This window comes from Dipteris shenzhenensis, chromosome 3, assembly GCF_047967505.1.
Source record: "Dipteris shenzhenensis isolate YYH24624 ecotype China chromosome 3, Dip_SZ_1.0, whole genome shotgun sequence".
Lineage (NCBI taxonomy): Eukaryota > Viridiplantae > Streptophyta > Polypodiopsida > Gleicheniales > Dipteridaceae > Dipteris > Dipteris shenzhenensis.
This window is the reverse complement of record NC_141598.1, coordinates 15,762,419-15,780,019: the sequence shown is the minus strand read 5'-3', so window position 1 is coordinate 15,780,019 and position 17,601 is coordinate 15,762,419. Positions and strand designations below refer to the sequence as shown.

The following is a 17,601-nucleotide window of genomic DNA, read 5'->3' as shown; positions in this document are numbered from 1 at the left end:
CAAAGTAAGTCGGAGGCTTGGATGTTATAGTCTATGTTAATATCCTCTGAATGCAATTGTAAAGAGCGAGTATTTAAGGTTTGTATAATGATATGTGTTCAGATGTAGTTTTTGAGAGAAGGGACGTTGAATTGCCAAGATGCAGTTGTAAGAAGTCTTTCCATTTTAGCGGCAGCCACAGTTATATCTACATGGAAATGTTTGCTATCCAAGGGTTTGAGAAGATAAAGGTTTTCTTTAGAACGTACTCTTGAGAGTGCTGCATATGCAATGCCATGTTGTGGACGACCTATACGTTCGAAACACAATGTTTCTAGCGTTGAGCTTGTGCACGGTGGGCAGTGCACGGTGGGCAGTGCTTGCAGATGCCGATTGGATTAGAAACTGTAGTTGCTATTGCTCCCTATTTGTATTTCCTTCGTGATTGGCAATATTGCAGTCCAGGATTGTTCAAAATGATTTTTGTACAAGTGTCGAGTTTCCTTACGTGTGCATGCTCCGGCGATGGGACTAGAGAATTGCACCCACATAACTATGTTTGAGTTGGACGTTGTTACACCCTTGAAGTGGCCGTCGGCCCCATTCACAAGACCATGAGCTATGTTGTAGTTCCATGCACATAGCTCGATAACGATATTTGGATTTAGCTTTATTTCTTTGTGCAAACGAGCAATTTTTCTTGGGTCATTCGGTAAGGAAAGAGTGCCGTGGCAATTGCCATGTCTGTTATCCATTGCTTGGAAAGTGTAAATGTTACCGGTTGTATGGCAGAACACCATTTCGTTATGCGCACACTCTAGTTTGTTTGTGCAGAACAGATGAGGTATCGTCAAGTCTAGTGGTGGCTTACGGTAACATATCGAATTGATTGCATCAATGTCTTGTTGAGTTTGTGTGTTTGTTTGGAATTTGTTTAAGATGTTAGTGAACAATAAATCATTTTGGCACATGACAATGGTGAGTTGGTAACACTTGATTCGTTCTTTCCAAAAATTTTGCTTTAAAGGGTTTCGATGTTTGAACACCCACTTATCATGGACAAGGGGTAACTGGTATAGGTCTCCTGTTATTATGACGTCGAAGCCCCCAAACGGAATGTTGTGAATGTGCTTGATGGCGCGTAACCTCTTATCCACAAAGTTAAGTATGTGTTTCCCAATTAGCGATACCTCATCCAAGATAACAGTTTGAAGACCCAAATATTGTTTTGTGACCTTGTCTAGCTTGTCAGCTGCCAATTCATGCAAGTTTTTGCAGTTTATCAGTATATTCAGTGTGGAATGGAGAGTAGCACCATTCATATGGCAAGTGGCTCTTCGTGTGTAAGCCATTTTTAGTATTTTCGTAGTCAATGGATCGGAGGTAGAATCTTTATTATACAGAAGCAGTAGCTCTTGGTGAATAGCATGTATGAGTGTTGTCTTGCCTGTTCCAGCTCCTCTAGTCAAGAATATGTAAACTTGCTCATCCGATCTATTTTTCTTTTTCCGCATTAGGTCGTCAAACACATGCCTTTGTTTTGCATTCAGTCGTCATACTTGGGAGTAATGCTCTTCTGTGGAGATTAATTCTGCCAATGTATGTAGATACTGGTAAGTGTCAGTACCTTTTTTTTTTAATCGTTTCTTGTTTATAGAGAAGGAATGTCAATTGGTTGATCTTCAACACAATCATAATGTGTCACGTGTACCATATCGGATGAGTCCAACAAAATAGCGTTGTTGAACGTTTCAGCCCATACATTATCATTTGCGTTCATAGCCATCTCATGCACCTGCTACTCAAAGTTTGTCCAAGCTTCCGCATTTTGATCATCCGGATTGATCTGAAAATTGAATTTTTCACCCACGTCATCAATCCGATGTTTGTGCTTACTATAAGCGTCTTGCCATGTTTTATTTAAGGTTTCTTCTAATTCGCGGTAAGGAATGCAGAGCATCAAGTGCTCTCTATAATAGTTTTCTGGGTCTCGATGTTGATCAAAATGTGTGAACCTAATCACCTAAGGTTTCTTTAGCCTTTTGTACGTTGTCCTATTGTATTCCAATACGAATTTGGCAAGCAAAATTAGCTCGAGACTTACTGGTCATGTGAGGTAGCTACTGTAATTGAAGCGTACATGATGTCAGTTGAGTCATCGTGTAATGTTTCTAAGACTTTATTGGGTTTGAGCACAACTATACGTTGATGTAATGGTGCTGTATTTATGAACTGTACTATACGAGAAGCATGGTGCATTGGTAGTGAAAGGATTAGGTAGACTACCTGTTGTGCTGACATCTATTACAGGTTTAAAAATGCAGCTCCCATTTTCTTGATTCATTCAACCATGTCATTGCTATCTTGGTTTGATTTCTTTATTATATCATTAAATGCTCTAGTTATTGTGTTGTCCACCTTTATGAGGTATGAAGTGCAATATGCGGCCGCTGCATATGGGTCTAATATGAATTGAGTGTCAATGTTGGCATCCCATAATGGTGCCAGCAACTTTGCAAATGGGTTTGTCCAAGCATCTAATAGCTTCCTTTTTAGAAAGAGTATTGGCCGCTTTAAATTTGCCCGCAAACACTGTATATATTCTTCCTTGGTTAGTTTTAGTTTATTTTAAAAATCTATGAAACTATGCAATGAAGCAGAGGTCGAATCGTTTAGCTCCTTATCTATGGTCACAAGGTTAGGTTTGATATGCAAGGAGTTGTCGTGGAGAGGTGAAGAAACATCAATGCTCGACAAATGGAAGCCTCCTTGTAACTTGGCTATTCATACTGGTATTTAAAAATGAATGAAAAAGAAGATTAGGGTGTTCTCCACCCACTAAATCTTGTATGGCTCTTTGTTTCTCTCTCCCCCTCTTCCGTTCTTGCTTCCGTTGAGAGCACTCTCAACTGGTATCAGAGCCTGGGTGATCTAGCTAAGCGTACATGAATGCCTGGAAGCTCAGCAGTGGGAGGAAGGAGAACTCTATGAGAAGCTTTGTGGGTGACTTTACTTGCATCCGAGTGTGCAGAGACCTTGGAGGAACCTTTGGAAAAGTCACTTTGGTTTTGCGAAGTGGTTTTGAGAGCCTGTTAAGTGTTTTCAAAGAAAAAGTCGTTTTTTGAGCTTTTCCCTATTCCGTTCGATGACAGAGACTCCGTATTGACTTCTAGAGGCAAATATTGCTTGCTTTTGGTGTCCACTTCACTTCAGGAGCTTGAAAACACCTTCATTCTTGAATCTGGGATCATTTCATTGGATTTTCGACTCACTGTGTCAGTTTCTGCATTTTTTTGCCCGAGTGTTGGAACTCAAGTTTGGAGCAACCATTTGCAGATCTATCAGTTCCAGTGGACTCAGGAGGTCCTAAAACTTCTATGTTGCTCATCATTCGCACTCCGGTGGACTTTACAAACAGCTCTATTTCCAAAAACGTTTTTCAGTCTGTGTGTTGGACCCAGTGATTGAGACCACGGTTTCTAAAACCGTCTGTCCCATTGCGTTCCGGATGCCCAAAAATCCCTATCTGTCAATTCTTACGCAATTCGGTGGAGGATTTTCAGAGTTATAGATCTCTGTGTATTCGATTTCGTCTCTTTGTTATGCATTTTCCATTCCAAGTTTTTGAAACCTTAGATTTATGCCACATGGCAGTGGATAAGTGTTGACTCCCATTTCTCACTCATCGGTTGGGATTTTGGAGTTCCGGCAGAAGAGAGATATTTAAAGATTTTCTTGCTGAGTCCGACTATGCAATGGCACCCATGTTTTGAAGCATCTCAGGTTCTATATTCAGTAGCGGTCATTACCGTGGGACTATGATTTCTTGAGCATACCTTATGCAGATCACTATGATTGTAGTTTGAGCAGTGTGCGCTCATTCGTGGTGTGCATTGGGTTGCATTGGATGATTTATCGGCCATTTGGATGCATTGCGGTCCTTATTGGATGCGCTGATAGGCCCAAATTGCCTTATGGGATGCTATTTTTATGGACGCTTTGCACATGGATGCTATTTTATGCTGAGGAATAGCTTTGACACATTGCAGGTAATGCACTGATAGTGCTATGCTCTCTTGGATGAGATATTATTAATGCATATGCCAGTGGATGGTGTTTATGCTTGAGTCATTTGGCACTTATTGGCATTTTGGATTGCCATTGCTCATATGGATGCATAGTACATGCACATGAGTTAGCTGCATCTATTGATGCTTTTGAGTTTTGGTGATACTTCGGTCTATTGTGGCATACACATTTGGGTGCACCTGGTATTTGGTGTGATTCTCTCTTGCAGGCACTAGCATTTGGGATTTTGCTTTATTTGCATCATGGCATCCTCTTCCATGTCTGAAAAGGAGTTTTTCAGCATTAAAAAGTTTGATGGGACAAACTTTTCTTTGTGGAAAGAATAGATAAGGGATGTGCTTATTCAAAAGAAGCAGCTTAAACCCTTGGCACGGATTGAAGCTAAGCCTACAAATATGTCTGAGGATGATTGGAATGAGTTGGATGCATTAGCAAAGTCTACTATTAGACTTCATCTTGCAGAGTCAGTTTATTTTACAGTAGTAAATGAGCAGAGTACGGAAGATTTGTGGAAGAAACTGTGTGCCTTGCTACGAGACTTCCCTCTTTCTTGGGACTTCCCCCTGAACTGTGATCTACCCCTTTGCACATTTAAGGCTGCATCTTGCTTGTTGCCGTCCATAGACTTCCGTCTAATCTCCTCGGCCAACAAGCTACCCACATTGTCAAATTTCAGTACTCCACCAGGCGCAAAGTTACTGACAGGTGTACGGAAGGTATCCCATGAGGATGGCAATGAACATAAGAGAAATATTGCCTTAGTCTCCGCATCAAAATTCATCTTCTGAGCCTGAAGCTGGCTGAAAATAATATTGAATTCATTCAAGTGAGAAGCTATGGAGACCCCTTCCTTCATCTGTAGCTCAAACAACCTCTTCATGAGGTAAACTTTATTAGAGGTAGTTTCCTTCTCATAAGTGGAACATTGAGTGTTACCATTGTGGCAAGAAGGGCCATATGGAAAAGGATTGCTACAAGCTGAAAAGAGAGCAAAAGGATAAGAAAAAGAATGCAAATTGGGGTGCAAATCAGAAGGAAGAGAGTCCAAGGGAGGACAAAGGAAAAGTGAAGATCAAGGAGATCAATGCGGTCACACATGATAGTGACAATGACGTTCTCTTTATGTCTAGCTTATTTGCAGAGTTGCTTACCACTTCAGATGATGCATATTCCCAGGATTGGATTTTGGATTCTAGTGCTTCATTCCATGTTACTCCCCATAGGGAATGGTTCTCCACTTATGACAGTCAAAAGACAGGTTGTGTGCATCTTGGAAATGACTATGCATGTGACATAGTGGGAGCAAGTGACATAAAGTTTTCTTTTGCAAATGGGTTTTTATTTATTTTGAAACATGTGAGACATGTGCCTAAGTTGACCAAGAGTCTTATTTGAGTGGGTCAGCTAGATGATGCTGGTTTTCACACCACTTTTGCCTTTCAGAGTTGGAAAATTCAGAAGGGCTCTATGCTTTTGGCCAGGGGTGCCAAGTGTGGGACTTTGTATCCCTTACATGTATCCCTTACATGTATCAGGGGTATTTGGTCGTGTTGTTGCAATAACCGAGCAGCCAAGCACTTCTTTGTGGCATTGCAGGTTGGGGCACATGAGCCAGAATGGAATGAAACTCTTATGCCATTTGGGTTATGTACCGCATTTGAGTTTCTCTGATTTTGAATTTTGTGAGCACTGTCTCTATGGGAAGCAAACTAAATCAGCCCATAAAAGAAGGGGAAAGAAAGAGTTTGAAAAGCTTGATTTGGTGCATTCAGACGTATGTGGTCCCATGCCTACACGGTCATTAGGCGGGGCTGAATATTATGTGACATTCATTGATGATGCATCTAGGAAAGTGTGGGCTTATGCTATAGCTCAGAAGAGTGATGTGTTCCAGGTATTTCAGAAATGGCTGGCCTTGGTTGAGAATCAGTCAAGTAGAATGCTTAAATGCCTATGGACTGACAATGGTGGAGAGTATCCGACATTGCATAGTGATGGCCACGATCATCCTCCATATGCTCCATATTAGTAAATGTACTATACATCACTTTGGAACGTGGCATAATAGGTATGACATACCATACACCGAATCCAGTTCAAGGGACAGGTGTTATCCCTATGAACAATTTCAATGGTACAAAAGGATTAGTGAAACATGTGCTCTATATCCACCACTGGTTGATAGACAACCTAATTCAAACACAAATACAATCATGTTATTTTCCTTGCATCGAAGGTATTAAATATTTAAAGGCGAGTATTTTTATATGTGCACAGTACTTGTTCACATTGTTGCGGTAGTACTAGTGTGTCCTTCTTACTTTGCCAAAACTTTGTGGAGTCAATAGTTACACTTGCATGGCATTTGGTTGTTGCATTAGGGCCTCTTTCCACCAGGTCCTTAGACCACTTTACATCCAAAACATACACAAAGAAGCGTCAAAAGTCAAGCTTAATAATATCTTGGATTTATATGCCACAATAATCATCCATGGCTCCATTGGCTCCCTCAAAGCTAGCAATGATGGTGCAATCTTGTGTGTTTCTCTTATCATCAATCCGTTGTGTTCGAAAATGCTTGCCCTCACACCATATAGCATTGAACATAGTGCACTACACCAAGACAAAATCAATTAAATAAGCAATCTAAATTATTGAAAGCTCCTAACTTATGCATAACATTCTATATATCGACCTTGCTCATGCATCCCCTAACATACTCCCATTCTTCCATTGTGATATGCATCCCCTTGTCTTTCTCTGCTTTCTCCATTTTGTCAAGTAGCCAATCCACATGAATATCCTTTGGAAGTGCTCTTAGATACTGAGGGTATGGCACACGAGATCCGTGGTGTGTACGAAAGAGGGCCCTTTCTTCTTGTCTTCTTGCCTTTGCATCCTCATATCTTGTCACCCATCTTTTCATCACATCACTATTAAGCACGGAATAGAGGTTGATATTATTAAGCAATGCCGTGTCTATTACTTTATTGCGTCCTTTCCCTTGAGGCACAATAGAGGTCATCCTTAGGTCTTCATCATCTCTCCATAGTCGTGGGAGAGAGCTATCCACATCAACAAGAAACTCAGAAATATATACAAGTGACTCTTGTACCAACCAACCCTCGGCCATGCTACCTTAGGGTCTTGCTTTTTGTCTCACGAAGCCCTTCAAGGTCTTGATGAAGTGCTCGAGGAAGAACAACCATCGTGCATGTATAGTACCGCATATAGCAATCTCATCCACCAAATGCACTATAAGATGTAGTTGGATTGTGACAATAGAACGTGGAAATATCTCCTCCACTAAACAAACCACCTCCACTGACATAACTCGAGCATTCTCAAGCATGGTGGGATCTATTTCCTTTGAGCTCACATACCTAGAAATGAAAAAGTACACCATATTAGCAATATGAACACCTTGCATGAAGCGTTGATACGCATCATATTTTGTATCATGTAAAGTACCTCACAAGCTCGCCCATCTTGTAAATACAATCTTTCACGTCCTTCGATGCACTATGAGAAATGCTAGTAGGTAGTATGAACTGAACCCACGAGGAGGTGGTTGATTAGTTGCTTATAATTATTCACTCACAAATTTGAAAGGGAAAAGATATTATGCACATAAAATACTTACTTGGAGCATCTTGTGCCAATCATGAGATTTCAAGCCATATAATTGCTCTACACCTCTTGTCTTGCTCTTTGTAAAGGCCCCCTTCAAACACCTCCATGAGGTAAAAAAACATGCCCATTTGGTCTCTCTTGTGGCCAAGCTTCATGCATCCTCCCTGTGGTATGTAGATCCTCCCTTATGCCTACAAAATCTTGTGTCCCATTCAAATGTTCCCAAATGGTAGATGCCACATTCTTGAAGATATGCATGGTATCAAGCACGTGATTGATCTTGAGGTGGGACCAATATGTTAAACGATAAAGATGGAGTATCTAAACAAAAGCTCGCATTAGCGGGCAATCTTTATTTCCATCCAATATAGCACACAATAGTTACAAACCCTTACCGGCTCATGCCAAGTGGTGGAGGAGTCATGGAACCGTCCCAAATTCTCATCCAATCTCCCACAGTGAGTGATTGTGGGAGAACTTCATTCCAAGGGGCAACATATCTAGGATGATCAGGTTGGAGAAATCGATGGTGATTCTCATAGATGACCTTATTCAATGTGTCTGCCCGTGAGGCAACAAGCGAAGGACCACAAACAAGACATGCATGGTAACCTGATGTAGTGAGATCTGAACAATAGACACAATTAAGAGTTGAGGGTGGGTTTAGGGTGCCACATCATTTGCCTACTCATAATTAAAAGTGTAATGCTTACCTGAACACTCGCCATAGCCTGGGAAGTGATGAATCACCCACAATGTCTTTATTTGCTCCTAGGTTTCTAGAAAGGATAGAGCAAATAAAGAGAATCATTAGAAGGGTCACATTGTTGAGTTTGGTAATACAAAAAAAGGACTTAAGGTGAAGGTTCAGCACATGTACATGGCTCGAGACATGAACTTGGACCTTGCAAGTCAAACTTTCTTTCCTTCAAATTGCATCTCTCTTATATGTTGTCCTTGTTTTCATTATTTCAATTCATTTGTGCATTCTAATGATTATATGTGTGTATGTGTTTTAAGAGATGGTGTGTTGTGGTGAGAGTAGAGGGGGAGGGAGGGAGGGAGGGAGAGAGAGAGAGAGAGAGAGAGAGAGAGAGAGAGAGAGAGAGAAAGAGAGGGAGAGAGACAGAGACACATACAGAGACAGAGACAGAGAGAGATAGAGAGAGAGGGGGGGGGTTGAGGGGGAGAGAGCAAAGGGAAGAGAGAGAGATTTATTGGTCCATGAGGGTCCATTAACATCTTTCTTTGCTTCCTATGTACAATTTTTCCTTCTACCAAAGTTGGAACCCAGCCTTTTGATAGTCTCACGGGAACATTTCATGCTTTTTATTCAAACATCACGGAGTTAATGTTCTCAAGACAGAGTTTTGCCTCCTTGACAAAGTCTAGTATTTTTTTCTATAATTTATGTTACCAAGTACCTCAAAGAGAAGGTGCATATGGAAGCCTCCATCCTATTCCTCTCCCTAACTTTGAAGGTCTAGAATGGCCTCTTCCTGATCTATTCTCTAGAACAGGGGGAAAATCTTTTGGCGAGCTTTTTAATGTGAGCTTTTTTACCATTTCCTTTGTTTTTGCAAGCTTTTTTTCATATGTGTTTTTGTTATAAGAAAGATGGGGAGGTTAGAAAGAGGGGGAGAGGATATAGGATATGTTCATTTTCATAGCATGTGGGAGAGGTGGAAGAGTATATACTATGCACAAGGGGCAAGGGGATATGCAGTAGGAGGCAAAAAATCATGGAAGATATGTCCATATTCAAAGTAGAAGGGAGGAACTATGGGAGAGATCTTCATTTTAAAAGTGTATAATTTGAAACTTTTGACCTCATATGTGGATTCCTCATCGAATTTCGGTCACTTTGAGTACCAGCATGACCATATTCCAATAAAAATTGAAGAAATGGTGTTTTTGTCATTTAGCACAGACTCAAAATAGGCCCAAAACAGGCCAAAATGACAAAAACACCATCTTTTCAATTTTTATTGGAGCTAGTGCAGAATCAAAATAGGCCCAAAATGGGCCAAAACTGAATTCATGACAAAAACACCATTTTTTCAATTTTTATCAGAATATAGTCATGTTGGTACTCAAAATGATCGAAATTCGACAAGGAATCCATATATGAGGTCAAACATTTCAAACTATACACTTTGAAAATGAAAAAAAAAATCCCACATGCTCTCCCTTCCCCTTTGCATTTAGTAGATGAAGATAACTTTCACATTCCTCATCCTCTCTCTCCTCCTTGCACTCCTCTTTGCATACCTTATAAGTTCCCCCTCTATGTTCTCCACTATGATAACGAATATATGTTCCAACTCCCCTCCCCTCCCTTGTCCATGCCACCTTACCCATGCACCCATCCCTCCCCCTTTCCTTTATCTCCCCTCCCCCCCCTCTCTCCTCTTAACCACAACCACAACCCAAACTTTCAACCCACCCACTCCATGTCCCCCCCCCCTCTCTCTCTCTCTCTCTCTCGGGTGAATGAAAAGCTCGCAATATTCATGAAAATTAAAAAAAAGTTCGTGACAAAAAGCTCACCAAAAAATCACACCCTTCTCTATAGATGCATTTAAAATGAAGATGATATCAAATATTCAATCATCAATGAATTTTACTTTTGGTTCAAAATCTGTGCATGTAGTTGGCTCATGCCATCCACTATATTTATTTATTTTTTCAAAGCAGTCTTCATGCACAATACAAAGACCCCCTAGATGGAAAGTTGGATATGTTCTCATCCTTTTTGGATCTTCTTTGTATTACATAGTAGTGTCTTGAAGGGTGGATGGGTTTAGTATTTTCATAAAGTATGGAGTGCATATGTATTCACTATTTTATCTAAGTTTGGAAACATTAAGCGGTCCTCTCTATCTCTTTTAAGATTCACATGTTGATGTGGTTTTGTAAAACTTCATTCAATCATCAATGAAGTTTACTTTTGGTTCAAAATCTGTGCATGTAGTTGGCTCATGCCATCCATTATATTTATTTATTTTTTCAAATCAGTCTTCATGCACAATACAAAGACCCCCTAGATGGAAAGTTGGATATGTTCTCATCCTTTTTGGATCTTCTTTGTATTACATAGTAGTGTCTTGAAGGGTGGATGGGTTTAGTATTTTCATAAAGTATGGAGTGCATATGTATTCACTATTTTATCTAAGTTTGGAAACATTAAGCGGTCCTCTCTATCTCTTTTAAGATTCACATGTTGATGTGGTTTTGTAAAACTAGATATTTAAATTGGAAGGGTCTTGCTTGCTTCATGTCGCTCATTTTTTTGGGTCTGCTTGCTTTTTGTTGCTCACTTTTTGGTAGTCCTCCTTTGGCCATAGACTCCACCTTACTCTGGACAAATTTCAAAGTGATACTTTTGTTTCTCCTAAACAATGTGAACAGGTATGTACTAAGGAATTAAGCTAATGAGTTTGTTTTCAAACAAATGTAACATGTTCATACTTAAGCGTAAATTAATGTAATTGATGGCCTTTTCATCTCTAGATCATTCTAATCCAAGATGGTGGTATGTGGCCTGAGCTGCTCGTCAAAGTAAACGACTTTCAAAGATAGGGATGTGGATTCAAAAATGCCAATGGGTCCAATTCACATTGATGGATCTATGAGGGAAGATTCAAAGATCACGATATGGGAGAAGGTGGAAAATGGCATCGCAATAGAGGAAGGTGGATATCATGACATTGGGAAAGAAGAATATGGGTATCATGTATCATGTATCATGTATCACCTTATAATGACATCACGATAAAGGAGGGTGGATATCATGACATTGGGAAAGAAGAATATGGGTCTCATGTATCATGTGATATTATTTAAGAGGTTGGATTAGAGGATCAAGTCTTAGGTAGTATTACCTTGATGATATAGGAGAGTTGGGAATAGAACTAGAGATGGACTTATTTGCCATGATGGGCTTGGTTGAAGACATAGCCTTTGAAGTTAATGGTACTAATTGATTCTTTTTCCATGGAGAGAACTAATTGTTCTTGGCTCTTTCATGTCTATACTTGCATTATGTCAATTCTTATATTAAGTTCATCATGAATATATGAGTATTTTAATCCCAAACTTGGTATCCATATTCTTTAATTTTTTATCTTCAAAATTATCAAACTTGTAGGTTGAATTGGTTTTGGTCCTATTGTGATCTACTTTCTATAATTTCATTGGGAAATTCCAGCATGATATAGGTGTTGGTATGCGCATCGGTATCTATGTCAGTATAGAAAATAATTCTGATGCAAATACTAATGCCTACACCAACACACAAACTGACACCTATATGGATGAATTTTATGCCTATACCAATGATTTGCCAGTTGCAATGCAAAAAACAATCTAAGGCCTGCAAAGTTATGGGAGATAAGTGTCAAAAATGGACTCTCATGTAGTAGTGATTTAATTCATCTAACTTATCAAATTAACCTTTACATAAATTTTAACCCTTTTTAATTAAATATTATTTTTAAATTATTTATTGTAATATATAAATTAAATTTTCTTTATTATTTTCTCATATAAACAATTCTAAAATCTTACATTTATATCATGTAACTTATTTGATGTGTAAATTAAAGCCTTTTTATTATGATTTTCAATATTGTATATTTTTATATCTAATTTTGATCTATTTTTATTAAATAAATTTTAGTTATTGAATTTATCAAATATTTTTATATTATGTTTAATATATTAACTTCAAGCCCTTCAATAAGCTAATTTGAAATGTTTTAAAATCTTATATTTACTAAACTCTTCGTTATATGTTAGTATAAGATTCAAAATTATGGATCTCAAGCTTAGAGCATTTGTCAAGGATGTAACCTTGATTCATTATATGATAATAACTTCTTGACTTCACAGCACAACTCTAAGAGAGCATTGTTTGTGTTAGAAAGGCATAGCAACCTCTTCCTCTTGTTGTCAAAGAATGATTTTGACAAAAATGATGAGCCATTCTCTCGCCATAAAAAATGACGAATGGTGGTATTATATTGAGAATAATCTTGGAACAAAAATGATTATTTTCACAGAGAACCAAAATCCAAGGGCAAGAGGTTTGAGACACTACAAGGACATTACCTTCATTTTTCCTTGCTAAGGCTTACATTGGACTCTCTTTAAACATGCATTAAAAAACAATTGTACGATAAAGGCAAATCAAATGCTCATAAAGACAAGGTTGGAACAGTTTGAGGATGTGAGATTAGCTACATGGATCAAGTTCAAAAAGGAACTACAAAGGCATTAACATAGAGGAGCACAGTAGCACCCATGGGATGATGTCTCATGAGGTGAGGATGAGGCATGCAATAAATAGGTGGAAGTACAAGCCTTGAGTGCACATGAGTAACAAATAACAGAAGAAGGACAAGGATAGTCCAAAGCAAAGATGGCAGAATCCTCAAAAGAAAACCACAATATGAAATGTAAAAGGCTAGTGCTTTCACAGCTATAGTGCCAAGTACACTTTCTAGAATTAGAAGTCATCCCTCCACAAGGAAAGAATACTATAAGAAGCATAAGAGAAAGACGAAGTAGAAGACAAGATGGTGAAATGACCTCAATGAAAAATGTAAATCTCCAATGCAATGAGACAATTGAGGCAATCACAAAGTGATGACTAAGGGTATATCTTATGCGATTTATAAATATTAGAGACTTTGGTGGATGGAATGTATCGAATGTGGTGCTCATCGGTTCCCCATCATATCATGTTTATAAAGGATAGAGAAAGAAACTTGAAAATCCAATTGACATGTTTGATGTGGCTACAGATTTTAAATATCAATTCATCAAATTCCTTGGGAAAATTTTCCACTTATCAACTAAGGAAACCTTACAAGAGAAAATTTCAAGAAAGAATTCAAGGACACAAGTGAAGGTTAAAGCCTAGTGATGGATAATACTCCATGTATTCTTGTAATGTTCTTTCTAGGGAAGCACTTACAATTGGAAGGATTAAAGCTTTATTTCAATGTTTTGAATCTTTTATCTTGAATATGGAATTGGTAAGACATTGCATGTAATGTTGGAGAAGCAAGAAGCCCCTAGGTCCCCTTATTCCCTTTTTCCCTCCCCCCTCGACTCCCCTCCCCCTTTCGTCTCTCCTTCTCATTTCCCCTCACACCTCTCCCTCCCCTTGTGGCCCCCTTCGATCCCCCTTGCCCCTCCTTCCTCAACTCCCCTCCCACTTTCGTCTGTCCTTCTTGTTTCCCCTCACACCTCTCCCTCCCCTTGCGGCCCCCTTGCCCCTCTCAGTTCTCTCCTTTTCTGTCTCTCCTTGCACTCACTCTACGTCAACTTACATTAGGCTATGTTAGGTTAGATTATGTTAGCTTGGTTACGTAAGGTTACATTAGGCTTGATTATGTTAGCTTGGTTACGTAGGTAGGGTTAGGTTACAATGTCTTCGTAATGAAGGTCCACTTGAATATGCAAATTAGTGTTTTGGCATGGGATATTCTTAGGCAAAAATTTGCTGCTTTAAATTGAACGTTGTGTAAAGTATGTTTTTTTTTGCAAGTTGTGTCCAAGTATGCGTTGGAAACGCTTATCACGAACGGATATCCCAAGAATGTGATTGAAAGATAAGCTTGCATTTGTCAAATGATTCGGCCAATTTCTAAAACTGTATTGCAGCTACTGTAACACAAATATAAATCACAATTAATACGTCCCCCTAGGAACGGATATCCCAAGAATGTGATTGAAAGACAAGCTTGCATTTAACCAAAATGATTCGGCCAATTTCTAAAACCGTATTGCAGCTACTGTAACACAAATATAAATCACAATTATCATACATGACCTAGAATAGGTTTCAGGGCTTGAAGTTGCCAATTATTTACATCTGCTCAACATGGCTACTAACAGACCAATGACAAAGGAGATGATTATGTTTACAGTCCTGCAGTGCTCGAAGGCATTCTTATAACTGGAGTCGGTTTACAAGGCAGGGCCTGAAGCTACTGCTAATCAGGAGTACCTTGATAGATTGGCGGTGAGGCTTTTTGGTATCTGCGCCCAAGGCCGGGATTCATCTTAGGTGCGCTCTCGTGTAGGTGTCCTCGTTGCAATTGACCGAAATTGCAGCGGCAGCCAAAGTCGCAGGAACAGGAAGAACGCGCCTCGCTTCTTCATCAACAGAAGTTGATAGTATAATCTGCTCCTGTGCAAGTGAACACACTCGACGGGTCGTCATATGCGTAACTATATGCTTTTGGGCACGCTTTCTTGAAAATCCGTGAGTAATTCGTAGGATGACATGTTTTTGGTGAGCCATACTGCCCTGTACAGCAGTATTGTGGCAGATGGAACTCATCACAGGCGCTTTTGCAGGCCACTACCGTATTGTTAACGACCTCCTGCAGCTCCGAAGGGCAGATCGTGTTTAGATCAAAAACGCAACCTGCGTTTGAACAATTCCCCGTACCCCCACTTGTGGATATGCTCATTTCCAAGTTGTATCCATCCACCAAACTCACGTCATAGAAATCTCTATTGGTTTGAATGTTGAATTCGGCCAATGTAGCTGGAGGGTCACCAGCTGCCCCATTGCAGTCCAACACTCCACCACAATCTCCCGTTACACACTGTCCAGAACCTGCGGAGTTGAAATTGCACCCTGTGCGTCCCCAGAAACGGCCCATCCATCCGTAGGTGGTGTTTATAACAAGAGTCTGCCGAGGCGAAAGGACCAACTGGTCGCTCTCTACAAGCTCGGAACTCCCCGGCAAAATGCCAAGCCAGATCGTTTCTTGACAGTTGTTGACGATCGTGAAAGTCATACTGCCGGCCATTACGCATGTTCCTGCGATCACCACAACTGCATGGTCAATACGAGTCTCTCAACTTTGACAGCAAGCCCAAAAGGTCGCATTAGCTGTAAGCAGCATGGAGCTTTCTAACATGTGTTCATGTGTTGCAACCACGAGAGACTAAATCATTGTCACTAAGACTTGAAAGCAGCTTTCAACCTTACAACCGTTAATGTTTTCCCGACCAAATGAGGCATGATCATGATGCAACAGAGCAATAGAGCAAAAGGCAGACAGTAAGAAAAGAAGGTACAAGAGATTGAAGATTGAATCTTAGCCTAAGTGAAGTAGAGAAGAGAGAACCTAGGATAGGGAGAACCCAAAAACTTCTGAGGAATCTGAAATCCATGATGGCGGGTGAGATTGGAACTCTGAATGTATATGTGATTTATGGAACGTATTTTGTACTCGAGAGGGGGTGTGTGTGTGTGTGTGTGTGTGTGTGTGTGAGAGAGAGAGAGAGAGAGAGAGAGAGAAACTACACTCAATCTCTTGCTGTGTTGTATATGTGATTTATGGGATTTATTAGAGAGAGAGAGAGAACACTCAATCTCATAGTACATATCGCCTCCTCTTAAAATATATATATTGTCTAGAATATGGACCTATTAGTGATAGAGTAAGTTAAACCTATTGTATATCTTATATGGAAGAAGGGCTCGACAAACTTTTGTGTGGACGGCTCACGTCTCTCACAAACCATGTAGACGTGCCCACCCAATTTTGGACGCTTGCACCTTCATTGATGTGAACAAGGTTCATTAGCAACAACAACCACTTACATTCCTAGCAATCTGAACAATTGGACTACGCTATTTCTGCCTTGTGGATGAGGATGTAGATGCTCTTCATCGTATTATAACAAAAACTCGCAATACAACTTAGTGGTGTCCCATATGTCTTGCTCTTGATCATATTAAAACAAGAACTCACAATGCAAAGGTGGTGCCCCATATGTGCTATTGTCACTCAAATATTGTGGCAATAGCATAGAAAGCAACAACCTTTGTGACAAAGAAAGCAGAGAAAGCAACACGCTTTTTCATTCTTCCTTACTCTTAATTTTTTATATACAAGTGTTGATGTAGCACCCAGAGGATATGCAAGATAGGTGTGCATTCACCAAAAGGGGTTTTCTTAATAGATAATTTATATTTTTCACAAAAGTAAAATATACATAAGGGATTTTAAAAGTGGAGTTTATAAAAAACTGAAATTTTGAAAAGGACTAGAGGAGAATTAGAGTTAAATTCTAAGGGCATTCATATTGTCCCTCTAAATGCTCATGCTATTTAGCGTTTTGAAATACCCCATCAAGGCTAGGACCCATGTTTCTGTTGAAAATTTTTCTTCCCTACTATTATAATGAGTGTACACATTATCACATTTCTACAAATTGGATCAGAAGATTTGAGAATGTAATGATGCACGTGTGTGTACAATGTCTAGCTCAGCTAATTTTTAATGTGTGAATATGCTTCCCCTTGGAATGTGTACTTAATATCTACTACATGAGTTGTACATTAAGTAGACACCGAGTAAATTGCAATGTGCATTGCCTAAACCATGAATTGCTAAATAAGCTATCCATATAAGATTACAATGTGGAAATAAATAAAAGTGAATGTGTAGTGATAACTTTACATAAGTTGTGATGAAGGACACCTTCAATGGCGTTATGAACAATCTCAATATGTCAAAAGTAGTCCTTGCCAAAACACACAACAACACAAAGTAACTATAGACATGCAAAATAGCAGGCGCGTCTATAGGTGTTGCTTGAATAGAGAAATTACAGGCGCGTCTTATGAGGAGATGGTGAGTGAGAGAGAGCAAGAGAGAGTGAGAGCTAGAAGCTTGGAAGCTAAAAGCTGAGTTGCAATAGAAGAGTGTGAGAGTACAACTCAATGAGAGAGAGATAAGGTTTTGTCCTAGTGACAAAACCTTAGTAGTCACTAACCATAGTTAGTGAACTAACTGCGGTTAGGGAGAAAAACCTCTTAAAGAGGGAAAAGTGCCCCTAACTAGCTTATTATATTACATTGGTCAC

At 39.5% G+C, this 17,601-nt stretch overlaps 1 pseudogene; it reads right to left on the bottom strand.

Moving 5' to 3' along the window:
• Window positions 1-14,566: 14,566 nt before the first annotated feature.
• Window positions 14,567-15,533, bottom strand: LOC147903424 (pathogenesis-related thaumatin-like protein 3.5 pseudogene; annotated as a pseudogene).
• Window positions 15,534-17,601: the final 2,068 nt, after the last annotated feature.